The sequence below is a fragment of the Scleropages formosus genome, chromosome 5, assembly GCF_900964775.1.
Source record: "Scleropages formosus chromosome 5, fSclFor1.1, whole genome shotgun sequence".
In the NCBI taxonomy this organism is placed as follows: Eukaryota; Metazoa; Chordata; class Actinopteri; order Osteoglossiformes; family Osteoglossidae; genus Scleropages; species Scleropages formosus.
This window is the reverse complement of record NC_041810.1, coordinates 24426842-24439776: the sequence shown is the minus strand read 5'-3', so window position 1 is coordinate 24439776 and position 12935 is coordinate 24426842.

The window sequence follows — 12935 nt, the reverse complement described above, 5'->3', positions numbered from 1 at the left end:
GCGGGGATCAGCGCTTCGCTCTGATTGGCCGACGAGCTGTTCTTTAATTCCTTCTTACTGCTTAGGAAAAAGTAGTTCTGGCACATTTAGCCTTATCGCCGTTCTAAATCGCCGCACGTTACCGAACACTCCTATCGACGAGCGTTTGCGCTCTGCTCTTCGTCGATTCTGCGCGTACGGCCTTCCGGGAGGTTGGCTGACGGCAGTGGGTCACGCTACCTTTTGAGCCTTGAACCCGAAACCTCCAGGTGAACCCGTGTTCCTTAAAGACCGTCTTCCTGCTGCGGCGGCCCGATGTTCCGGGTGGCTCCCCGCAGCACCGGGCCCTCCGGGTAATCGATTTTCCGACTGTCGGTGAAGCGCTCTCACCTCTGTGGGTCCCGCTTCAACAGCCCGCCGAGACGTTTCTCACGTCCGCTCTCCCCGACGGCCGACGTTTCGTCTCCCTCATTACGACCCGTCACGGAGGGTCCCGCTGTGTGCCGGAGCCTGACAGAAATGTCATACGGGACAGGGCCATTTATTTTGGGATTACGCTCTATTTACAGTGGGATTATATGAAGGATTTTGGCGTTTCCTGTATGACAATTCGATTTCGGTATTTGCATTAGTAACGGCTGCCTGGCAAATGTATAGAATAACAAGCAGGAAAAGGTGCCAAACAAGTCCTGCGCGGATTTCAATCTCACCGTGAACATTGCTCGCGTAAGGGTGGTTAGTAGGAATTCCCCCCCCGGTGTGTGTGTGTGTCCCTTTGTCCGTCCTCAAGCACATGCTTGCTCTACTGCCCTACCGCTCTACTGCCCTACCGCCCTACCGCCCTACCGCCCTACCGCCCTTGCCCCCGGCGTCCCCGGCACCCCTCTGCCTCAGCAGCTCCTCCCGGCTGCGGGACGTGTGGCCGACACACCGACAGCTCCCGTTCCCGTGGCCCGCGTCATTTTACGCTCGCACGTGCCAGGAGGAGTCATTTTTAGATATGCAAGACAGGGCCTCTGCCAGCGCGAGCTACACGAGCCGCAGGACCGAGACACCGGCGGACGGATCACTGGCGGCGCGAGAAGAGCGTGTGTGGGGCTGCAGGGTGTCGAGAGGCAAATCGCTCTCTTCCCGCGCCGTCGACACAGAAGCAGTCAGCGCGCTCTCCCGGAGATTCGAGAAGCGCCCGGCGCCGTGCCAGTGCCGCCGTGTCGCTCCGAGCTGCCCGGCGCCTCCGGCTCGCCATGTGGAGGGTTCGATAATGCTGGCGCCCACGGCGCCGTGAGGGGGGGGAGTCTCGCCCGGTGTTGCGAGGCCCTCGCCGAGGAGATCCGTCTCCAAGCACCACGTTCCCCCGGTGTCTGTGGCACGGGCGCGAAGGCGATGAGGCGCGCGGAGGAGAACGAGGCTGAGCCGCATTTCATTCACTCGTTTGTCGCCTTGTACATTTTGGGAGCGAGAGTCTGGGCCAACTGCGCCTCTCTTTGTAGCTCGAGGGGGTTGGGGGGAAGGGGGGGGCTTGAAAAAAGCACAAGGGTGCATGACTGGTGGTGTTTGCTGCAGTGGTCAGAGCACCGTCGATCGAGGTACTTACCCTGCTAGAGCAAAAATGACCCTGCTGTATCAGTGGTAAATCAGCGTAAGGAGCTAAACGCCCTAAGTCCCTTTGGAAAGACACACCGGCGACACGGACAAACACAAAAGTCACGACCGTTTGGTGGAGAGCAACACGTCGGTCTTGCGGGAGTGACTTCCGTGCGCGCGCGTGCTTGTGAGGACGGAGGCTGCACGCAGGAGACCCGGCCGAGCTCGAGAAGGCGCCTGCCGTGTCGCACCTGGAGAAACACGCAGTCTGGCGGCGCCTCTGAAGGCCGCGGTCGAGCGAGCGGTTGAGGAGCAGAAACGCGGGCAGGCCACGAGCGGTGGAGCACAGCTGCCTAACTACTTACCCAGCTGACTGTGGGAAAGAGCGAGAGAGAGCGCAGATGCGATGATGCAGAATGAAGAGATGAAGAGACACCCGAGGCTCTGGAAGGCCCTTCGGCTTCTTTTCCTCTTTGTCGCTCCGTGCAGATCTCTGAGCGACGGGTTCGTTCAAACGAGTCGCGCGTTTTACGCAGCGGTGCGGTTAGCGCTCAGAACACACAGCGCTCCGCGCGGTAACCCCCGCCGTCCTGCAGGGTGCGTCACGCGCTCTTTCGTCCAATGTCCGCGTGCAGGTCCCAGGCCTCAGGAGCCAACGGGTGAAGGGGCCGGGGGGGTGACCTTCTGGATGCTCGCACACGCGCACACACGGTACGTCGTCCCAAACGCAGAGCGAACGGATGGATAGATGTTTTGACAGATGTTCCTTCACAGACACACATCTGGATGCAAATGCAGAAAGATGCGTTGCAGCCCTGAGATTACCGTGTTGCCGTATCATATATACAGTAAATGATTGTCTCGCGGTCAAACCCCCGGTCAAAGGGTTGCGGTCAAACATTGACAAACAGTGATGGAAAACAGATTGAACTTGTGCTGACAAGTGACGGGAGGGCAGCATCTCTGACGGTCCCTCTTTACCACACGTGTACCAGTAGGGCTGTCTACTAGTAAAAACACTAGTAGTAGTAATAATAATAATAATAATAATAATAAGAATAATAGTAGTAGGCTTTTCCACTGAACTGTTGTTACAATTGAAAGCTTCGCGGTTTTGGGTACCTTTCAGAACTGATTTACTAGCTGTGAATGAATGGGCTCCCCACACACACACACACACACACACTGCAAGGGTGACTGAGATCCACGCTCCCAGACCACCGTCTCTTGACTGCTGTCCCAGGGGGCTGTTTGCAAATGATCCCGAAGGAGACGTTCGGTTCTCTTCTTGGCTCTAAGAGCTGGGTTTGGAGCGCAGGCCGACAGTAGCGACACCCTTTTTACTTTTTACTCTGTGACGCTGTTTTCCCCTTAATGATTTATTTCACTGAACTTTCACTGCTATTGTTCAGCGCTCTCCGGTTGGTATCGGCTCCTGTTTTCCACGTATACGGGGTGCTTCCGGAAAGTTCCCCGCTTCACTCGTGCCCGCTGTCCCCGTGGTTGAGTCCATCCGTCCGGTTGCCGCTCGTCTTCCTCTTCTCCTTCCTACGACTTTTACGGACATCGCCGTGCTTCCCAGAGAATCCCGCCTTGTCCCGACGAGTCCGGAATACGACGGAACTTTTGCGAGTTTGTGCGAATCTACGACCGCTCCTTTTTCTGGAAAGCGTGTCCCGCTTCGCCTGAGCTCAGCTGCTCAGCTGTGCCTCTCAGCTGGTCCGGTGATCCCAGCTCGGCAGCCGCTCGCTCCGCGCTCCGGTTGAGCCTTTGCTCCGTCCTGCTTTCGAAGCCAACGCGTGTAGTTGGACTGGGCTGTGAAAAAGGGTGACTGCCGTACTGCAGCTAGGGGAGTTTTTACCGCGGTCGTCTGTGGACTTCTGCATCCTGCCCCTTGTCACTCCTGGTGTTCAACACCCACAGTGTGTTCAGATCATAGAGCTTCTCTGCGCTGCTGTTGTCCCTCTCTTAGGCTCTTACGTGAAGGCCTGTCTGGGATCGAGTGAGTCTCACACACACACACGAGCAGCCATTGACCAGAGGGCAGCATCCCCGGCTCTCCTCCGTTGACTTCGGCCACGTCGTCCCGTTCTCGGCGGGACTCCGCGGCGACGGAGCGAGACCCGCCTCTCCGCGCGCCTCGTCGCCCTCCACCGTGAAGCCTGCACGGCTTAAAGCCGCGAAACGCATTCTCCTCGTTCGATTGGCTTCTTTTCCGGCAGAAAGGAGCCATTTCATGCCGCAAATATACTTGTGCCGTTCCATCACGGTTATTTGCTCGCGGAGGGCTTTATAAACCTCTCATGCTGAAAGTTTACAAGCTCTCGGTTCCTTCGGCGGCTGCGTGTCTCCATATCCAGATCAAGGGAGTCGCTCTGCAGGCGGCGCATTGTGCGGCTCCGGCGAAACCATCTTAATCTGTGGCGGAATTAGCGCGCGCTTTGCATAGCTAAAGAGCCGTACCCCTCGGGGCTCACAATGGCAGGAGATTACCGCTCCCTAAATCAATATGTGCGAAAGCCGCTGCCATTGAGGATGACAGCTATCCTTAGTTCGGCTCCTCCGACTTGAAAAGGAAGGAGGGAGAAACTTTGCTGCCTTCACTTTTCCTACAGACGCCGCGCTGCCGTGAGGATCCGAAGGTGATTTCTGCAGGGCTGCCTTTCATCCGTCTCCGCGCTGCTCTCCGTTGCGCCACGATGGCATCGGCTCACCGCACCACGCAGCACCGTACCGCGCCGTCGTGTCCATCTAGTCACGCGGTTGACACGGAGGGGGCGCGCAATGCGAACTGGTGGCTTCCTTGGAGCGAGGAGGCGCTAAGTGAGGCGTGCCCTCGTTTCGAAGGACGCTCTGTGGACTTCGGGAGCCTCGGAAACGAAAAGAAACTGCTGAGTTCTAGAAAGTTCCAGTTATTTCAGGCGCGTGACCAGAGGGCAGCGGAATCCCTGCGGCTGTGCGCCGGCGTGCGTGGCGTCCGCGAGAACGAAGTGCTGTGCGGTTCCCCCCGGTGCGCGTGACTCCGTGGCTTTGTCCCGGCTCGGTCTCCCTCGGAGTCACGCGCGTGTATGGGCGCGTATAGGAGCGCCGCGTGTCAAAAGTGATATTTTGATGAAACGCAATCGCTGACGTGTCCGTCGGTGGGAGGAAGCGGCTGATCGGGAGCAGCCGGTCCCACGGCCCGAGGGGTACTGCAGCTCGGGGACTCTAGCTCCGTGTGCGTGTCTGCGTACTACTTCTAGTGTGTGAAGCATGCTGGAAGTAGAATTGGTTCTCAGAAACAGTGCGGGAGCAAGGAGGCCCTGCATCTGTACTCCACTGAACGAGGGAAGGAGCGAACGGATCACCGAACCAGCATCTTCCTTGAGTTCACCCACTGGTGCAAAGCCCTACCCGTTCCCCGGGGCACTGCGGAGAGCGCCGTGCACACGGCCTGCATGCCAATGCTGTGTCTGCTCGGCTGGGGCACCCCACTGGTGCCTACAGACACGCACACACGGCGTTTACGAATGCGCCGCCTGCGCACCGCAGACACACACCCTGCCGTTCTGGAAGGCAAAAGGGAAGATGGAGCGCTTCTGAAACGTGTCCTTTTCCACATCACGGTGACTCCGGGGCTCCGGGCAGAGCGCTCCATCGCTCATCATCTGCTCGGGGTCAATATCTGCTCGGTGTGTGTCGTCGCCTCCGTCTGCGGATGCTGGCGTTCGTTCAGTGTGATCCGCTGTTAACTAACGGGCCCCGGGTGAACAGTTAGTTGAGCGAATGGCGTGATTCACATCGTATTAAATGAAAAGCGTCAGTTGAGGCCATTCTGTAATTTGGATCAGCTGCAAAACACCCAGACTCCCCCAGCGATGAACCAATAAGTAAATGAGCTTTAAATGTGTTCTTTGCTTCAAAAATGGCAAAATTACAGTGCCTGTGACTTCATTAGCATAAATACACTGTTTTCTAATATCTTCAAATTAATGGGACTTCGCAGTGGTTACAGCCTTGTAGTCAGAATGTCATGGGTTCAAGTCCCTGCACTTGACTTTGGTATTTACCCTGAACTCACACGGGACTGTATGCAGGTCATGAGAAGAGCAGGACTGGAGACTCCTGGATGTGGTCCAGCGCTGTCCCAACACAGTAAAACACAAGGCCAAAGAGGCCCGACGTCGGAGCGCACCGCCTCCCAAACGTACCGCCCGACATTCGTGCCCAGGTGCCCGATCCGTGCCCATCCGTGACCAGGTTTTCGCCGAGGTAGGAGGGGAGCGCGGTGTCCTCCCCAGAGCCCGCCGTGCTTTGCGGGGCAGCAGACGCACACTTGGGACGCGCTCCCGTGCTTCCTTTTCGCGGCACCCTGTGGGAAATCCACTTGAGTGGAGTTAATGAGAGCCGCTCGGCTCGCGCCCGTGTCCTCCGCAGGGGAGTCGTCTGTGTGAAGGCGCTTGATGGCTGTCTCTCGCTCTCTCCGCATTCTTCTCAATGCTTGTGAAGCTGAAAAGAACCGATTTAGAGAAAATCCCAGTTTTGCCCGTCGGCCACATTTCCATTTTTTTCTGCTGCCCGTCGAAAGGCGCTCGTCCTCTTCTGCTGTGTTCCGCCCAGGCTGTCCGGGGACCGTCCGTACTTTTCCCAAAAGCCACTGGAATGGAATGACCCCCAAACGCGTGGTCTCGGAGCGTCCCATGTCAGGGGCACTGGGGCGCCGGACTCACCGCTGTGGCACGTACAGTTTGGGTGGCGCAGATGAAACGAACGTACGTCCTCTGGAGTGGACAGGAACGAACGGCTGCACCTCGGAAGGATGAAGGCCGGTGAAAGCTGTCAGGAGAAAAGCATAGTTCGTTGTGAAGCCGTCGACGCCAGGATGAGCACAAATGGAGGAAAAGGGTGTTGCTGAATGTTTCAAATGCTTTTTTTGGTGATTGGCATTCGGCAACGCGGTCGTCTCCAACACCCTTTCGCTGCGGCGCTCGGATCCACTCGGGAATCACTTCCCGCCGGGTCTTGGTTCGAAGACTCTTTATTCTGCAGCTCCTCCAATGAGTGACTTCAGCGGAAAGCGAAGCTGTGACTTCAGAACTTAGGAAGAGTGACGTGTGCAGCAGGCGAAGCGACCGAGAAGAGGGACGAGATGAGGGCGGTGACGAGCGGTGCCGACGCTCTCAACTTTCTTAACTTCTGCCACCGACGAGAGACGTTCTGCTGGTAGGCGGCCTTACCGCAGGCGGTACCGCGGTAGTCAAGGAAACCCTCGCATCCAGTTACGTGTCGGTGCAGGAGAGGACATGTATGTTGTTAGTCTTTATCTGATACCTTTGTCCATGATGACTTGGTGTTAAATAATCAACTTTTCAACGATTTACCACGCCGCTGTGAGATAGGCTCTGGATTGTGGTGACCCTGCACTGGACAAGTAGTAAGAGATGCTTTGTATTCTTACTGTATCCATTCAGGGTTGATACCTTGATCAAGGATACCACAGCAGGAGGGGATTCAAACCCAAGACCTTCGATTACATGATAACAGTCTCCGCTTCCACCTGCTGCCTCGGTTCTTTATCTTCAGCTAATATTAAGGTGGGGGGGGGGTGCGGTGGCGCAGTGGGTTGGACCAGGTCCTGCTCTCCGCTGGGTCTGGGGTTCTAGTCCCGCTTGGGGTGCCTTGCGACGGACTGGCGTCCCGTCCTGGGTGTGTCCCCTCCCCCTCCGGCCCTACGCCCCGCGCTGCCGGGTAGGCTCCGGTTCCCCGCGACCCCATATGGGACAAGCGGTTCAGAATATTAAGGTGAAATGTTGGGGGGGGTTGAATTTTCCCTTGTACTCAGGGCGAGTTACTGCAGCCCTCAGGTGAACACCCCTGTCCTGCTCAGTCCTGCTCAGTCCTGCCTCGTTCCAGTAGGAACACGGAGAAGAGAACAGAGCTTGAGGGTGGACGACAATACGACAGTTGAGCAATGTTGGCACCCCCCCCCAGCATGAGAGATATTTAACAATCGGTAATTAACGCGATGGATAAAGAGTCCGACGAGTGCCGAGTTCAGGGCAGGAGGTGAGCCGGATGTGCTCTGTGTTCATCCGAGGAGAAGATGGATGATCACACTTTTGATCGATGCTAAGTTACGGAGGGAACACGTGTGACGGCAGCGCTGCTCAGTCAGCCGGTGCGTCAGGAGGGCGCAGCGACCCCCGCTGAAAAGACGCACACTGCTCGCTTTAACGCGTTACTCCTGACACTTTATCTTTGGTGGAGGAGGTGCCCAACTGAAGAGCTGAGCCGCGAGGCGTCGGTCCACGCGGGAGATTGCGGCTCCGGAGCGGCGTGCTGTCGGCTCTGAGCGCGTCAGCGTCTCCTCCCTGGGGGGCCCATCGCTTTGCGGAAGTGTTGGAGTGAGGAGACGCGGGGCCGCGCCTTTCCGGGAGATTACCCTCCGTGCCGCTCAAATGATTTGTCTGGGTACTTAGTGCACACGCTTATTAAATATTACCTTAAGTGAAGGGATTTAGCGCGGCTCCGCAAGAAGGCCAAATGCGCCGGATAAGATGAAAAGCGGCACCTCCGCACTTGAGGCATTGAAATGCTAATGATTTGCGCCTCGCTGCTTCATTACTGCTGACTGGGTCAAAGAACACGAGTCATGACTTCACCTTCGCAAATCCCGTCTTGAGTTTGGGAAAGGGAAAGGGTTCCGCTGCACCCAGTGTGGCCAGCGTGGCCGGCGTGACCGGTCGCGTCGCTTCCCGTGCAGCCCCTCGGCACCCGTCTCTTTGAACCCGTGCGCCGGCGCCTCCGTTTACAAACGTGATGGGAACTGTGTCCGAACCTCAGTTTTTTCCACTTAGTCGAAATAGACGGTCGATGTTACAGATGCTCCTCAATCTATTCGAGGGTTAAAGTCTATTAACATCTCAAGTGTAGCTACACTGAACAAACTTAACCATCCAGGGCAAATGGACCTCCAAATGCTGCCTGCCAGTTCAATGGATGTGTGCCGCACCCCTGCCTGCCTCCCTGCTCTTTACTGCCATCTGTTGTCTCGGAGGGTAAACGCAGGCCTCGTTCACTCGGCTACACACACCAGCGTTCGAAGGTTGCGCTTTTGATCCAATTGCGGCTGCATCTCAGGAACGGACCGGTGGCCAGAGAGTCGTCGTTTCTCAAGCACCCAGACAGCGTGTGGGAAGTGACTCTTTTTTCATGCAACAGGCTCAAGGACAGTATTTCTTTAATCAATCTGAGTCATTTATGTGAGACTGAGAGCACAAGTGCTGCATCGTAATTACTTTACTTCTGGGGTCATCAAGTACTAATGTGAAATTGCCAGTAATAATTATAAAATTACACACACTCTGCTTTCTGCAGGACTTCGTAAAATGCTTCTTCGGAATCAGATCATATCTTGGGACAAAAACCATTCAACGTGCTGTAGTTCCAGAAACACATTTGTCATAATTACTCAAGTTCATGTTACTGGGTGCAGCTTCATTTAAAAAGGCCTCGCAGTACATTTCTGGGAGCTTTTAGCACATCAGTGATGTCTTATCGCTGCAATGTATTGTGCATAGAAGGAATTTGCATATTTTAATTCTGATCTTTGGCAGTATAATTGGAGGACCTCAGAAGATATGTCTTTAGCTGGAAACTAGGGAGATGACTGTCTTACTGTACATTAATTTCAATACTGGAACCTGTTTTATATGATGATTATGATGATGATAGTGATGATTCAGCGATTGACTCTTGACGCGTACATAGGATGCATTTGATGAATTTGTAACCTTAATTCCTCTTATTAAACTCAACTGTCTCACAAGATTATTCATTTTAGCCCAGCTGTAAAATCATGTATAATTCAGCAGCCAAAGCCATCTCTGTAAACATTGTAAAATTCATATTTCCACTGGCAAATTGAATAATTAATTGGAAAATTGATATTCTGAGATGATTACATGAACACCAGTGAAATGTACTGCACAAATGTTTCTACAGCACTGAAGAGGAACTACAAGTGACCTTGTGGAACAGCTGCAAGTGTTAAAATAATCACATGATCTCTGATGACCTATCTGTAGGTCCTTTGTTTCTGATTGGCCCACGGAAATGTCTCCTTGGTGTCATCGTCCCGATTGGCCAACGGAAAGGTTTCCTTGGTGTGATCTGTCCTGATTGGCTGACAGGAAGGTTTCCTCAATGTGATCTGTCCCGATTGGCCGACGGAAAGGTTTCTTTGGTGTGATCTGTCGTGATTGGCTGACAGAAAGGTTTCCTCATTGTGATCTGTCCCAATTAGCCTATGGAAAGGTTTCCTTGGTGTGATCTGTCGCGATTGGCCGACGGAAAGGTTTCCCCAGTGTGATCTGTACAGATTTACTCAAACCGTGGCCCAGGGCTGTGTTGATGTCCCCTCCCCTTTGGACACAATCCAGTAAAAACATCAGAACGGGTTAATTTTTCATCCCCCACCCAAACAAACTTTGATCGAAGAAACACAACTTGCTGCAAGCGCTGACCCTGTTCGCCCGCAAGTCCCACAGCCGCTGTCGTCATCGTTCCCAAGTCACCCTGCCACTTAATGTCAGCAGTCCGTCTCGAGCTCAAGCGCCAAGTATGTCGGCGGAGTCCGCGGAGACTTCCGTGTCACATCTTCGGTCAGCGTGCGGTCAAAGTCGCGTCCTCAGCACATTTACGGTCGCTTACACTCACCCCCGGACTCCTGGAAACACAAAGGTCAGAATCGGGGCTCAGATCACACAGACGCGTCCTCACTGTCCTCGGTGTGAAGGACGCCGGTGCGTCGTCCCTCTCATTCCGTAGGTGGCGCTTGTGTGCCGGTGCCCTGGCAGCATCCTTTCCGACTGGACCAAGTGTGGCTTTTTGCCCATGTGTGACGATAAAGGCAAATTAATTCTCTAATAAAAAAAAAATTGTCCCGATGTGTGTTCCGAACGACCTCGCTGACGTGCGCTGAGTCATCTCTCGGTGAGAGTCCTGTCCACATGTCCAGGAGCGGCTCGCTGGAATGACTTCCATTGTCACACGTTTTCTTTAATGGGTAATAATTTGTCGCGTAACAGATGGGCATGAATACTAATTAATCATTTGAGTGCGCCATAATTTCTCTTCTTTACTCATATGTTGTACGTGGAGAATTGAGGCACCGCACTTTTGTGTCCCGATCGGTCGCGAGAAGCCGAGGGGGCGTCTTCTGCTCGGCTGACGGGCGGCACTGGTGGACGCACGTGTTTCCCGCTGTCGGGGTGCATCGGCCGCGCGCGTCGACGCCACGTGCTCTGTGACGCGTACAGACCGGTGCGCGCTCCGAGTTGCGTGTTGCCGTGGACGTGCCGAGGGCAAAGAGCTTGCACCGTGGACAGCACCCGTCCTTCCAGAGGAATCCAAGAGGGAACGGCTCTCGGTCGGGCTGCTTCCTCCAAGGTCACGTGGCGTTTTGGGCCCGAATTCCAAGGGCCGGAAGGATCGGCGCCGTTGCTCTCGTTTGCTCTGAACCCTCGCCGAGTCCCAGCTCCTCCCGCTGACAGCGGCACGGGTCGCCCGGCGGGAGCGGAGCCTTCGTGCGCCAAGTGAGGCCGGGACCCGTCCTCGCGCAGCCCGCTGCATTGTGGGAAACACCGAGGCCTCCTGTTCCTTTGGCTGCAGCGACACTATGGGTCCAGATGGTTCCGGACTCCCCGTGACTCGCTTTCTCTACGTGCTCGAAATGAAATGACTTTTATCGCCTGGAACCAGAGGGGGACGCGCTGGGTTTCTTCCTGTCACATTTGAAAAGTGTCTGTGCGTGGGATCACATGGACCAACGCTAACGGGCACCGGGGCGAGAAAAGCCATCGGGAGGGTCGAAGAAATGCTGGAACATCGTCGGTCAAGCTGCGCGGACGTTCCCCTCGCCGTGTGCTGCATGATTGCCTCGGCCACGCCCCTCACTCAAGCCCCTCCCGCATAGTCAAGGGGGCGGGACCATGACCGAGGCTCAGCCGGGATCCCGCAGTGACCCGGTAATGTTTCTGAACACGTAGCTGATGAGGCGTGAAAGAAATGACGGTGCTGCTGCTGGCGCCGCTCTATTTCATCACCTACATACAACAAAAATAAAAAACTGAGAAAGAAAAACAGTTGTCGCCCCGCTGGTGGCAGCGATTATTTCTCTGTAATGACATCATGTCAGTGTTTCTGACTGGCCTGGGCCTCGCACACTAATTGTGATGCTCACGAAGCGAGGCGTGTGGATAGAGATGTTTCCCGGAGTCCCTGTCAATACGCATGAAGAGCGGTGACTCCCCCAACCCCGCACCCCCCCCCAAGCAACATGACACAACACAACAAAGGAGAAGAAATGAGCTCGTAACCTGTCTTGGCAAACGGATTCGGGTTCTTGGCAATAACATTTAGGAGCTCTGTAACCCCCCACCCCCCCGGCTGTTTGCATCTCTGGGGGCGATGACTTGGTGATGACTGAACGAGACACGTATCAAACCCGGAGGAGACTGGCAGCGGATCGGCGGGGCACGTGATTTGCATGCCCCCCCCAAATGGTGCGGAGATGATGCCATCTGTGTATAGAGGAGTGTAACCCATGCTCCTCCCCTGCCCCTGTCCGCCCAAACGGTGACCCCCCCCCCCACCCCCACATCATGAGTTCTGCCGCAGGTATGTTTACATTTATCCAATTATGAGGCAAAGCCTGAGTCTGATTGGAGGGTTAGGTTGGTTTAAGGTTAGGGTTAGGGTTAGGGGTAAGGTTAGGTTATGCTTATTGGCATAAATCACACACATTGCTCATCGTTTCGTGCACCTTGTCGTCAGCAGGTGGCATAGTGGTCAGAATCTTGCTCCGCAATCCGAACAGTTCAAGGTCTGAATCGGGCTCCCGCTGTCGTGTCCTCGACTGAGGTACTTGATCAGATAAATAATGGTAAACAATAAGACAAAAGTGGAGGACAATAAGGTGAACTGGCAGGCCCGGCTCCACATATGCGATGAAGGGTGGGCCAACTGTTATTCCTGGTGGGGTGCGGGGGTGTTATCACTTGGAATATCACAAAATTGAAAAATCTAATTTTTAGATTTGTGTGTTTGTGGTTCTTCTTTTTTCTGTTTTGTTTTTTTATTAATTTTTAAAAGAATTTTTTTCATTTATTTTGCAACTATTTAGTAACTATATTTTATAAAAGGGGCAGGTCTTGACAGAGACCGTGCATAGAACTATTGACATCACTATAATATTTACAACTTAGCTTTCTGCTCATTCTAGAAAATTCTGTCACGAACTCATGCCTGGCTACAAGCATGTTTTTGAAGACCGCGGTCACGTTCTAATGCTGCTTTCCAGTTTTTAAAACCCCTGTCGAAACGAAAGCAAC